The sequence below is a fragment of the Solanum pennellii genome, chromosome 12, assembly GCF_001406875.1.
Source record: "Solanum pennellii chromosome 12, SPENNV200".
Classification (NCBI taxonomy): Eukaryota; Viridiplantae; Streptophyta; class Magnoliopsida; order Solanales; family Solanaceae; genus Solanum; species Solanum pennellii.
Window position 1 is genome coordinate 16994140 of NC_028648.1, and position 14640 is coordinate 17008779.

Below are 14640 nucleotides of genomic sequence, written 5' to 3' on the forward strand. Positions count from 1 at the left end.
AATCTCATATTCACATTTATACATACATTAAGTAAGGGACACAAGTCAACAAAGACAAGACACAACGTACTTTACTTTAACACATATTACATGTCATCCTAGAAGCACATAGAAATAACCATTATCATCTTTAAGTCATCCTATATACTACCATATCATCATTATACTTCCACATTACTTACCATGTAGATAGATGTTATCCAATTTCAGATAATCAACTACACAATTTATCATAATACTTCAAGTAGTTGCCGACAAGGCCATGATCATCATATTACTTAAAATAACGCTGACAGGGCTGCATCAATTACAAGTAAAACACATAACACCGCCAACATCAGTGGAACATACCAATGACAACGTAATTGAAGTATAATTAACATAAAATAAAGGGAATTAGGGCAGTTTACCACCACTCCATCCTCAACACTTCAATCCAATGCTAAACCATCCAACTTAAAACCACAAGGCCCTTACCCATGGCCATGAACAACAATTCAATACAATTATAACAATACTCAATGAAACTAGGTCAATTCACTATATATTCATAAATCTAAGACAACCTAGATATCAATTCAATATAATTATCACTTCATTCAATAGCCCATAGAAAACTACACTAGTATTCATAAGCATTAAGTCAATATCAAGTAACTCATAAAGTAGTCAAAAAATAGGATTCATCAATTACATGGGTTCATAGGTTAATTGATTTAAAGTAATCATATTAATAACAATTCAATCAATATACAATGCTTACAAACCTTTAATGCAAGAACCCATGGATAGATCATGAAATCGGACAATTCATCTTTGAAAACTTTAGAAAACATCTTTGAAAGTTGTGCTCCTTGATGAAAAGAATTTCAAGGATAAAAAAACATACCTCAATAAATACAATCCTTCAATTTGATGAAGAATCTCCACTCAAATCTCCAATCCAAGCCCTTCTTTGAGATTTTGGCTCTAATGGAGTTCTAGGGAATTTCTAAGTGATTTTGGGTTTTGATTTTTGAAGAATGAAATATTCTAAGTGTTTTAGGATTATAAACATATTTAAAATATCCAAAAGAACCTTTAGGAGCCTCTCTTTCTCTTATTTTGATGTGGGGTGAATTTTCAACCTCAAGTTAATAGTGGCCTGCGCAGGAAACACATACCATTGACGGTTGCCTATCGACGACCCGTCCCTTCACCGATGGACCGTTCTGTTGATTTGTGGACTGGGACCGACGCTTGTTTTTGGATACCTCTTATCCCATGCCTAAGTATACACCAACGTCACCCATCGACGGGGCGTTGACAGGCCCACGTGCCGTCGTTTGCCTCCGTCGTTTGGGGCTGTCTTGGACAGTCTTAGACACCAAATTGGGTCCTTCCTCAAGGACCCTTGGATGGTCCTTGGAGATGTTTTCCCGAGCGTTTCCAACCTAAACATGATCTTATACGAGTTTAGGATATCTCACATAAATTTCATCCACAACGAACACGTAAACCTCGACGAAACATGCATAGACACACAAGGTCGTTTGAAGGCAAACCTTTCGAACGTCATGGACGTTCTAGGACGTTTGACCTCCAAACTTTATGAAACTTGACACACTGCATATAAACCATAATTACTCATTTACGGACCTTATAACCTTATGAATCACACATAATCATGTAAAACCACGTATGAGGCACATAGGTGAGTTAGTCGTCGAATGTCTTAGTCGTCCCTTGACGTTTGACTTCCAATGCACCTAAAATCGTAGATATTGACTCAATAATATATATTAGTACAATTTAGTACCTTATAACATAATGAAAACCATGTTAGGCTCTAGCTTATCTAAGTCATTTTTGGGATCTTACAACTATGTTCATGTTTTGGTACTACGTTGGCAAGTAGTCCGCCTTCCTTCAATGTAGGGTTCCATGACACCGGATTCCACATTATCTCATGTGGTATATGTAGGTTATGGAAAGATTTTACCAAAAGGTAAAATGAACTAAAAGAATTAACTCTAACTAGGATGATCTAAGGGGTTTAACCTAGTCTAGGTAGGGGTATGAGACTCTACCTAAACATTGCACTAGTTATCCTTGAGGTAAGTCTTAGGAGAATATTATTATATATGTATACATTATAATTGAACATGATATGTATGTGATGATATTGCACATTGATGATACTATATGATGATTGAATTCACTTATGAATATGTGTTTGATCTCTATTTCTAAAGTATGATGATATGTACTCGTAAATGATATGCTATGTGAAGTTGGATATTGGCCATGGTTCTTGTTGGGTTGCTTGATTGAGTAAGGTTATGGGGATTTGCTTGGTCATTGCACTAGTTGACTTAATAAGGGTTCATAGGTACTTGTCTTGCTTTGGTTATGTTGTAATCAACTCTTATTCATGCTTGTTGCTATTATAACTTGATGATAGAGTTTCCTTTACTATGTGTTCAATTATGTGATATGCATGTTGACTTGACTAGACTTAGAATTATTGGTCTTGTGATGTATATGCTTTTGACTTAATGAATATGTCTTATTGATTTGTATGGTCTCCTTGAATGTGCATAAGGCTTTTCAAAGTAAATTGCATGCTTTAATGAATTGTCCCTTTTTAGCATGATTTTATGATATCTGTGCATATGGTCTCATACTTAGTACAAGTGGTGTACTAACCCATTTTCTCCTTTTCCCCAAATATTATAGGTTCCGGTCGTTGAAGGGCTTTTGAGACGACTTTGAAAGAAGACTTGAAATTCTCACTCATCCAAGTTGGGTAGGTCCTAACTTTACGACGTCAATACCACTATCGACCTAATGAAGTTGTTCTAGTTTTAAGACTTCTATGTTCTTTCCTTTTCATTTGAGCACTAAAGATTGTATAGCCTATATATGGCTTTTATTACATTGATGTATGGGCTATGTTAAATTGTTATACTCTTGTTAGATGGTTACGAGATGAGACATCCATTTGAGACTATGTTATATCTTATATAATTATGTGAAATAAAAGTAGAAGACTATGTAATCTTTCTATACGAAGGGTCTATGTATACTCGATATAAATATTATGTATATGTAGAGGTCTATGTAAACCTCAATGTAGAAGTAATGAAAAAGTTTTAAAAATTTCTGTATTTTTAACCTATGAATGTAATGATGTAAGCTAATAGGCTAGTCTTAGTCCTCAAAGAGGACAACGACGCCGGTTACGTCTAGGGGGTGATCCCAGGATATGACAAACTTACTATCAGACATGAGATTGAATATATTTAGAGTCAATGTCTCACTTAACCACATCTATGCAGATTCTTATTCATAATTGTGAAGCGCGCCACACTTATGAATAGGAAACTATAAGATTTTTAGGAAACTTTCGCTTTCTTGGAATCCAATATCGTGCCTCTAGAGTCTTGAATCTATGTGCTCTTAGCATCTCATCATTTTATTGTGATTATAGGCAATGAATACTCGAAGGAACGCGACACAAAGACTTTATGAAGAGATTGCCAATGTAGGAGCTCCTCCCCGGGGCAATCAAGTCCCTTCTCTTGAAGAAGATGTTAATAATGACCAAGCTCTGGTTAGTCCTCCTCCATTGGCAGATGGTGACATAAGGGTTGTCTTTATCTAAATGGACCAAGCCATTACTACTCAAGCACAAGACGTCACTACTCAAGCTCAAGACATGACGACCCAAGCTAATCGGGAGGTTGTATACCGAGCAAACCAAGATGTTGGTACCATGACCTCCCAATTGAGGGATTTCACTAGGATGAATCCCCCTATTTTCTATGGGTCCAAGGTTGAGAAAGACCCACAAGATTTTATTGATGAAACCTACAAGATCCTCTATGCTATGGTATTGACTACAAGTGAGAAGGACGAGTTATCCACTTATCAACTCAAAGACGTGGCCAAATTTGGTATGTCTAATGGAGAGACAATAGGCCTTTAAGAGGTGGACTAGTGACTGGGGAGGTTTTCAAGAAGGCCTTTCTTGATAGATTCTTTCCTAGGGAGAAGACGGAAGCCAAAGTGGCAGACTTCATCAACCTTCATAAAGTAGGTATGAGTGTACTTGAATACTCTTTGAAATTCACTAAATTGTCAAAGTATGATCCTTCTTTGGTTTCCGATCCTAGAGATGAAATGAACTACTTTCTGATAGGAGGTCGAATGACTTGCAATAGGAATGTCACTTGTCTATGCTACATTACAATATAAACATTTCTCGTCTCATGGTTCATGCTCAACAAGTGGAAGAGAAGGTCTAAGAGAAAGAGTACAAATGTCAAGAGGGCTAGGTCTTTTGATAGTGGTTGTTCAAATGGTAGGCTTGATATCCAAGACAAGCCTAGGTTCAAAAAGAGGTTTTCTAATCAAGTTCCTTCCAAGTTCCCTAAGGCTCGTGATGATAGGGTGTTTAAACCTAAGTCTCAAAAGGGAATGGTACTAGTTCACCAACCAAGAAGCCAACTTGTGGAAACTGTGGCAAGAAGCATTGTAGTGATTGCCGTAATCGAACGAATAACTGTTTTGGTTGTGGTAAAAGTGGGCACAATGTTTGAGATTGCCCAAATGTGAAGAGGCAAGACAAGGAGAGTGGGAAAGCAAGTTGTTCTAATGATTCTCCAAAGAAGAATCACTTTTATGCTCTCCGCTCTAGAGGTGAGCAAGAGACTTCCCCTGGCGTGGTGACCGGTATGTTAAAAGTCTTTTTTTTATTGATTTATATGCTTTACTTAATTCCAGTGCTACATTGTCATTTGTTACTCCTTAGTAGCTAAAAAGTTTGATATTTTTCCTAATATTGTAAATGAACCTGTCATGGTAACTACCCCGGTTGGGGAGTCGGTGGTTTCAAAGAGGGTATATAGAAATTTTCCTATAATGTTGCCGAATAGAGTTATTCATGTTGAATTGGTAGAACTTGATATGGTCAATTTTGATGTCATTTTGGGGATGGATTGGTTGCATGGTTTCTTTGCTTCCATAGATTATAGAACAAGGGTGGTGAAGTTTAATTTTCCAAATGAGCCCGTTTTAAAGTGGAAGGGGGGAAATCCTATTCCTAGAGGTCGTATCATTTCTTGTTTGAAGGTTTGCAGGATGATCTATAAAGGGTGTTTATACCATATAGTAAGAGTCTAGGATTTAGACCTAGAAATTCCTCCCATTGAGTCGGTCCAGTAGTGAGGAAATTTCCGGAGGTCTTTTCTAATATCTTCCGGTATTCCTCTCAAACGGGAAAATTGATTTTGGTATTGACTTGCTACTAGATACCAACCCCATTTCAATTCCTCCTTATCGGATGGCTCAAGACGAATTGAAAGAGTTGAAGGCTCAACTCAAAGATTTACTATACAAAGGATTCATTAGACCTAGTATTTCTCCAAGAAGTGCTTCGGTTTTGTTTTTGAAGAAGAAGGATGGTTTCCTTAGAATGTGCATTGATTATCGCCAACCCAATAAAGTCACTATTAAGAACAAGTATCCTCTCCCTTGGATTAACGACTTGTTTGATCAATTATAAGGGGCAAGCTACTTTTCTAAGATTGACTTGAGAACGGGGTATCACCAACTTAGGGTGAGAGGTGAGGATATACCAAAAACGGTATTTCGGACTAGATATGGTCAATATGAATTCTTAGTAATGTCCTTTGGTCTCACTAATGCCCCAACAACATTTATGGATCTCATGAATAGAGTGTTTCAAAGTTACCTAGATTTGTTTGTCATTGTCTTCATTGACGACACTTGGTATATTCAAAAAATGAGGTTGAACAGATGGACCATTTGAGGATGGTATTACAAGTGCTTAAGGAGAACCAATTATATTCCAAGTATAGCAAATGTGATTTTTGGTTGACGTTGGTGGCGTTTCTTGGTCATATCATCTCTAGTGAGGGAGTTGAGGTTTATCCAAGAAAAAACGAGGCGGTGAAAAATTGACCTAGACTATTTACTCCAACCAACATTAGGAGTTTCTTGGGTCTAGATAGTTATTATAGGAGGTTTATGGATGGTTTTGCATCCATTGCATCTACCTTGGCTACTTTGACCCAAAAGAATGTAAAATATGAGTGGTCGGAAGCATGTGAAAGAAGCTTCCAAATCTTGAAAGATAGATTTCCACCGCTTCGGTGTTGACTTTACTGGAGGGTACCAAGGGCTTCGTTGTGTATTGTGATGCATCCCGATTGGGTTAGGGTGTGTGCTTATGAAATATGGGAAAGTAATAGCCTGTGACTCTAGACAACTTAAGGTGAATGAGAGAAACTATCCAACTCATGATCTTGAGTTAGCATCCATGGTTTTTGCCTTAAAGATATGGATACATTACTTGTATGGTGTTCATATTGATGTTTATACCGACCACAAGAGTCTCCAATATGTATCTACTCAAAAGGAGTTGAATCTACGACAAAGAAGGTGGTTGGAATTGTTGAAAGATTACGACATAAGTATCCTCTATCACCCCGTCAAGTCCAATGTGGTTGCGGATGCTTTAAGTCGTATGACCATAGGTAGTGTGTCTCATGTAGAGGAAGACAAGGAAGACCTAGTGAAAGATGTTCATAGGTTGGCTATATTGGGTGTTAGATTGAAATATTCTCTGAATGGTGGTTTTATGGTCGATCATAACTTTGAGTCATCTTTAGTGGTTGAGGTAAAGTCCAAACAACACCTTGATCAACCATTGATGGATTTTAAGGAATCAGTTCTTGGTTAACTTAATGAGTCATTCTCCTTAGGGAGGGGATGGTGTCCTGAGGTATCAAGGAAGGTTGTGTGTTCCCAATGTAGATGGTTTGAAGAACCAAATTCTTGAGGAAGCTCATGGGTCCCGTTACTCCATTCATCCAGGTTCTATGAAGATGTATCATTACCTTAGGGAGGTGTTTTTGTGGGAAGGCTTGAAGAAGGACATAGCGAAATTTATTGCAAAGTGTCCAAATTTTCAACAAGTAAAAGCTGAACACCAAAAGCCGGGTGGTTTACTTCAAGAAATCCAAGTTCCTACTTAGAAGTGGGAAGACATCAATATGGATTTTGTGGTAGGATTGTCGCGGACACAAAACTAATATGACTCTATATGGGTGGTTGTGGATAGGTTGACCAAATCCGCTCACTTTATTCTCGTCAAGTCTACTTACTCGGTGGAAGATTATACAAGGGTCTTCATATATTAGATTGTGTGTCACCATGGTATTCCGTTATCCATCATATCAGATAAACATACACAATTCACATATAGCTTCTGGAGTTCTTTCCAAAAAGGGTTGGGTACCAAGGTAAAGTTAAGCACCGTTCTCATCCTCAAATGAATGTCAAGCGGAACGTATATTCAAACTCTTGAGGATATTCTTAGAGCTTGTATAATTGATTTCAAGGGAAACTGGGATAAACACTTCCTTTGGTTGAGTTTGCTTACAATAATGCACTTGACTTTGGTTGAGTTTGCTTACAATAATAACTACCATTCATCTATATCTCTGGCTCCTTATAAAGCCTTGTATGGTAGGAAATGTAGATCTCCAATTGGATGGTTTGAAGTGGGTGAGTCTTCACTTTTAGGTCCCGATTTGATTTATAAGACTTTGGAGAAGGTCCATATCATAAGGAATCACTTGATAACAGCCTATTGTGATGTCCCGCCACAATTACGGCCGTTTTTCAGCATCCGAATGGGGCAGAAGTACCTAGAGCCTTGAAGAGGATTGTAGAAGAATTTAGACCCTTCTAGGTCCTTGGAGAAGACTAGAGAATTCCGTAGAATTCTCAAGAACGTTTTAGAGCCTTTTTTGGAAGAGCTAGGCATATTCTAGAGTGTGTAGAATTCTCTAGAACATGTACTAAAGTGTAATTACTTAAGGACTTGTAGAACAATATTTATTTACTCTTAGGCCCTTAGGGAGTAGTATAAATAGAGGGCCATTCATTTATAACTCATCCAACAATCCAACCAAAGTTGTAAGCAAAGCTCTAAAGCTAATACAAGTCCTCTCTTCCAAAGTCTTTCTTTGTCTTTCTTTATATTCTCTTAGCGTTCCGAGTTTAAAGGCTTACTTGAGCTTACGAGATCGTGAAAGAATCGTGAGTAAGTTGTCAAGTGCCGCACGGAAGTCTTAGCGAATACTCTAAGTCCGTGACAAAGTGGTATCAGAGCAGGTTGATCGTAAGAGAATGACGAACGAAGGAGACATTAACGGCGCTAGCACCACCAACGTCCGCATGGATGGAGGAAAGAAGAACCGGAAAGGGAAGAAGCATCAGAAGGGGAACGAAGAAATACTGCCCGAGCTCACACCAAGCAAGGCGCAAACATCTCACCCACCCACGATTGTCGATGGAAGTGACGAAGAAATAGGCGAGGATGCCGTAGACGTCACTGCCGGAGAATAATGGGTTGCAAGGGTAGAAATGGCAAGGCAAGCCGTTGAGATCTTAGGCCGACGCGTGAACGGGACGAACAACAAATTCAAAACCCTTGAAGACTTCACCCTTGAGGAGATTGAGAACATCCGAAAGGAGTTGGAGGGTTGACAGCGGGCCGAGTTCGAGATGAAGGAGGCCATTACTTACTTGGAGTATCGGTTCTTGGAAGCTCTTGACACGATTGTGGCGCTGAAGAATGAGGTGAAAACTCTCAAGGAAGGCATAAAGGTTGGAGGATCCGCACCACTCGACCGGGAAAGGGAGGCCAGAGTCGAGGCTCCCAATCCACCAATATTCAAAGGTGTCCGCAACGTCTAAGAGGTGGAAAACTTCTTATGGCACTTGGAGAACTATTTCAAGTGTAATCGAGTGAGGAGTGATGAAAACAAGATCAACACTGATCTTTCGGAGATGGCTATGTTGTGGTGGAGGTGCAAGGAGGCCGAGATCGGGAAGGGAACATGTATCATCGACACATGGGAACAATTCCGCGATGAATTCAAGAAAGCTTTCTTCCCTAATAACGTCGTCTATGAGGTGAAACGCAAATTCCGGGAGCTGAAACAGACGGGAAGTATTCGGGCATACGTGAAAGAGTTCACAACTCTAACACTTCAAATTCCCAACCTCACGGACGAAGACATGCTGTTCCATTTCATGGACGGACTGCAGAATTGGGCCACGACAGTGTTGGAGCGGCGCCAAGTCAAGACCATAGACGAGTCCATCACTCAAGCCGAAGCCTTGACAGAGTTCAAACATGATCGACATGACAAGGCGAAGGGCAAGGAGATGAGAAGCAGTCATGCTAAAGGTGGGGGAGACTGTGGCCGAGGCAAGGAACAGCAGGCACACTCCAAGAAGCATGACACACACAAACCGGATGACAAACGGTGTGAGCGTCAGAGGTACACGGAGAAGCGGACGCAGGCCAGCAAAGGAGATGGATGCTATATATGCGGTGGACCACACGGCTATGCCAGGTGCCGTGAGATGAAGAACCTTGGTGCCATTCTACGTGAGCGGAAGGAGAAGGATGCACAAGAGCAGGGGAAAGAGGCGGGCACGACGCAGTTGGGCATGGTTGGACTGTGCGGTGCAATAGCCAAACAGACCGAGAAGCCAGGAGATTTCAACACGGAGTATGTAGACATCTCCATCAATGGACGACAAGCTCGCGCCATGGTAGACTCCGGGGCTGAATCAAACATCATGACCAAGACAATGGCAGAAAATTTGGGACTGAACATTGTTCCGAGCAACAACCGCATCAAGACGGTCAACGCCCCACCGACTCCCGTATGCGGAATCGCCCAAGGAGTAAGCATCACGTTGGGGAAATGGCAAGGTAAAACAAACTTTACCGTCGCTCCTTTAGACATATTCGATATCATCCTCGGGCAAGAATTCTTTCAGCGTTGCCACACTATGATCGATCCCTACCTCCATCAACTCATGGTGGTAGAACGGGAAGGGTCATGCATAGTGCCCTTGTTAAGGTTCCAAAGAAAGATGGACATGCCCACTTATCGGCCATGCAGATTGTGAAGGGCCTAAAGAAAGGAGCGCGACGTTCTTAGCCACCATTGCAAGCTCAGAGGAAGACCATGGTGTTATGGAGACCTTGCCACCGATCATAGAGACCGTCCTCGAAGAAAACAAGGACGTGATGCCGAACGAGCTGCCGAAGACTCTACCTCCAAGACGCGAGGTAGACCATAAGATAGAGTTGGAGGCCGGAGCCAAGCCACCTGCACATGCACCTTACCGCATGGCTTCACCTGAGTTAGAGGAGCTAAGGAAGCAGTTGAAGGAACTCCTCGAAGCCGGTCACATCCGTCCATCCAAGGACCCTTATGGCGCGCCAGTGCTGTTTCAGAAGAAGAAATACGGGTCGATGCGCTTGTGCATTGAATACAGGGCGCTCAATAAGATCACAATCAAGAAAAAATATCCGATCCCGCTGATTGCAGATTTATTTGATCGTCTTGGACAGGCCAAGTACTTCACGAAGATGGATATCCGGAAAGGCTACTACCAGGTGCGCATCGCGGAGGGAGACGAGCCAAAGACAGCGTGCGTGACTAGATACGGGGCATATGAGTGGTTTGTGATGCCCTTCGGCTTAACCAACGCACCTTCCACCTTTTGCATGCTGATGAACGAGATTCTGCATCCCTACTTAGACCAGTTCGTGGTGGTATACCTGGATGACATAGTCATCTATAGTGATACCTTGAAGGAACACGTAGAGCACTTGAGGAAAGTCTTCAAAATCTTGCGGGAGAACCAGCTCTACGTCAAGCGGGAGAAGTGCAAGTTTTCCCAACCCAAGGTGCATTTCTTAGGCCATATTATCAGCCAAGGCAAGCTCCGGATGGACGAGGCAAAAGTTAAGGCGATCCAAGAGTGGGAAGGGCCTACGAAGGGGACCGAGCTGCGATCATTCCTTGGACTTGCAAACTACTATCGCAGGTTCATTAGTGGGTACTCTGCTAAAGCCTCCCCACTGACCGAGCTATTGAAGAATAATAGGCCGTGGGTATGGAGCAAGGAGTGCCAAGGAGCATTCTAAGGTCTCAAGACTGCGGTAATAGAAAAACCAGTCTTGATGCTGCCCGATTTCACAAAGTCCTTTGAGATTCACACGGATGACTCTGATTTTGCCATTGGGGGAGTCTTGATGCAGGAGAGACACCCAATAGCATTTGAAAGCCGAAAGTTGAATGAAGCTGAACGACGGTACACAGTGCAAGAAAAGGAGATGACGACCATCGTACATTGTCTATGCACATGGAGACATTATCTATTAGGCTCCAAATTTGTGGTGAAAACCAACAATATTGCCACTAGCTATTTTCAGTCACAGAAGAATATCACTCCAAAGCAGGCTAGATGGCAAGACTTCTTGGCAAAATTCGACTACGTCTTGAATACAAACCAGGAAGAGGAAATGTAGTGGCCGACGCATTGAGCAGGAAGGCCGAGCTAGCTGCCATCACCACAGCTCGTTGTGACATCGAAGACGCAATCAAAGATGGTATGCAGCACGATCCGGAAGCCAAGAAGATAATGGAGCTGGCTGCCCAAGGCCAAACCAGGCGTTTTTGGGTAGAAGATGGATTCTTGCTTACCACCGAACGGAGAGTTTATGTACCCAAGTTCGGATCTATCAGGCGGCGTATTATAAAAGAAAGCCACGACACACCTTGGGCTGGACATCCAGGGCAGCGAAGAACGAGAGCGCTGATTGAGACTCTTTATTGCCGGCCACGTATGCGGGACGATATTGAGCGTTATGTGCAGACTTGTCTTGTGTGCCAACAAGACAAGGTAGAGCAGAGGCAACCAGGAGGGCTGTTAGAGCGACTACCCGTAGCGGATCGTCCATGGGAGAGCGTAACTATGGACTTCATTACTTCTTTGCCGAAGTCCAAAGGGTTTGGCACGATTATGGTCGTGGTAGACAGATTTTCCAAATATGCTACATCATGCCTGCCACAGTCGGTTGCACCACCAAGGAAGCCGCTCAATTGTTCTTAAAAAATGTAGTGAAATATTGGGGGCTGCCGAGGTACATCATCAGCGATCGAGATCCTCGTTTCACTGGGAACTTTTGGAATGAAATCTTCGAAATTCTTGGCACGAGACTTCACTTTTCCACAAGTTTCCACCCGCAAACTGACGGCCAGACTGAACGCGTCAACGCCTTGTTCGAGTGATATCTTAGGCACTATGTCAGTGCGCACCAGAAAGATTGGGCTAAGCTCCTAGACATGGCGCAATTTTCTTATAATTTGCAGAGGAGTGAATCCACAGGGCGCACACCATTCGAGTTGGCAACGGGTCAGCAACCCCAAACTCCGCATTCACTGCCAACTACGTTTGAGGGGAAGAGTTTGGGCGCTTACCATCTTGCCAAGGGATGGGAGGAACAACTTGACACTGCCAAGTCTTACTTGGACAAGGCAGCAAAGAGGATGAAAAAGTTAGCCGACCGCAAGCGTCGTCCCACAGATTACAAGAAAGGCGACATGGTTTTGGTAAAGTTCAATCCGAGGCAGTTTAAGGCACTAAGAGGCGTCCATCACAACTTAGTGCGTAAATATGAGGGTCCATTCAAGATTGTTGCCAAGGTGGGCAAAATTTCATACAAGTTGGAGTTACCTCCACACTTGAAGATCCACCCGATCTTTCATGCAAGCGTCCTTAAGCTGTATCATGAAGATAAGGACGATCCCAGCCGGAACGAATCGCAACGGGCCCCTATCATTATCACTGCCTCGCACGACCAAGAAATTGAAGCCATTATAGACTACCAAGCCAGATGGAAACGAGGTCAACAAGCCAGCGCCATGTTCCTCGTACATTGGAAGGGACAAACTCCTGAAGAAGACACACGGGAGAAGTACGAAGACTTGTGGCAATTCAAGTACAAAGTCCAAGAGTTCATGCAGCGATGCGTCGCGGTCGCCGCATCATTAGGTGGGGGAGAGTGTGATGTCCCACCACAATTCCGGCCGTTTTTCAGCATCCGAATGGGGCAGAAGGACCTAGAGCCTTGAAGAGGTTTGTAGAAGACTCTAGACCCTTCTAGGTCCTTGGAGAAGACTAGAGAATTCCCTATAATTCTCTAGAACGTTTTAGAGCCTTTTTGGAAGAGCTAGGCATATTCTAGAGTGTGTAGAATTCTCTAGAACATGTACTAAAGTGTAATTACTTAAGGACTTGTAGAACAATATTTATTTACTCTTAGGCCCTTAGGGAGTAGTATAAATAGAGGGCCATTCATTTGTAACTCATCCAACAATCCAACCAAAGTTTTAAGCAAAGCTCTAAAGCTAATACAAGTCCTCTCTTCCAAAGTCTTTCTTTGTCTTTCTTTATATTCTCTTAGCGTTCCGAGTTTAAAGGCTTACTTGAGCTTACGAGATCGTGAAAGAATCGTGAGTAAGTTGTCAAGTGCCGCACGGAAGTCTTAGCGAATACTCTAAGTCCGTGACACATTAGTCGGCAAAAGTCTTATGCTGATCATAGGAGAAGAGATTTAGAGTTTGAATAGGGTGATAAAGTGTACTTGAAAATTTCGCCAACGAAATAGGTGGTTGGATTTGGCAAGAAAGGAAAGTTGAGTCCTCGTTATGTGGGTCCCTATGAAATCTTGCAAAAGATTGGTAAGGTGGCATATGAGTTGAAGTTGCCTAGTGAATTGTCTTCCATTCATCCGATTTTCCATGTTTCTATGCTTAAAAAGTGTATCGGTGATCCTTAGTCCATTCTTCCTATTGAGGGTCTTGGTGTGCAAGAGAAACTCTCTTATGAGGAGGTTCCAGTTCAAATCCTTGATAGGCAAGTAAAGAAATTAAGAAACAAAGAGGTGACTTCTATAAAAGTATTATGGAAGAATCACCTAGTTGAGGGTGCAACATGGGAGGCTGAGGCCGACATGAAGTTCCTTTACGCTCATCTATTTGACAACTAAGGTTAGTTATTCCTCTTAAGAGTGAAAATAATGACTAATTTGAAGTTGCTTTGATTTTTGGTGAATTTTGACTTAAATATTTGCAATTCTTTTTGTTTTGAGTTATGTTGTGCATTTTGATATTGTGAGTTTTAATAAATCATATTGAGCATGTTGGTAAGTTGTGTTTTGGCATAATTGACTCACACATGGTAGGTTGAACTCTTGTTGTTGTGAGAAGGAAATTCCTCGTAATGTGATGTTGAGCCTTATCTGTGGTAATTGAAGCTTTGAATTGCTATGTGTAAAAATACAATGATTTGAGTTGTAACTCATGTTTTGATATGTTGTTGTTGGTTGGGCTGATAGTCTTGAGTTCATTCCTACCCTTCAAAAGATTTTAGTGTCATTCGGGGAAGAATATTCCTAAGGGGGGATAATTGATACGCTCAAACTTACTTCTCAAATGAGAAGTAAAGCGGTCGCGTCAAGTAAATAACCCAACTAGTGAGGTTGGGATCGTTCCCACGAGGAAAATAGTCTAGACTTAACTTCAACTTGTTTATTACTATTGTTCGGTTGATGACTTCCTTGGAAAGTAAAAACATAAAAAGGGGGGTTTGTATTTCCTAATCATTAAAAATAACTAGCGAAATTGAAAGAGACACTTAACGGTTTTGAAAGTTGGGTTTTAATCAGTTAATCAAAGTAACTAGGGTTTACGT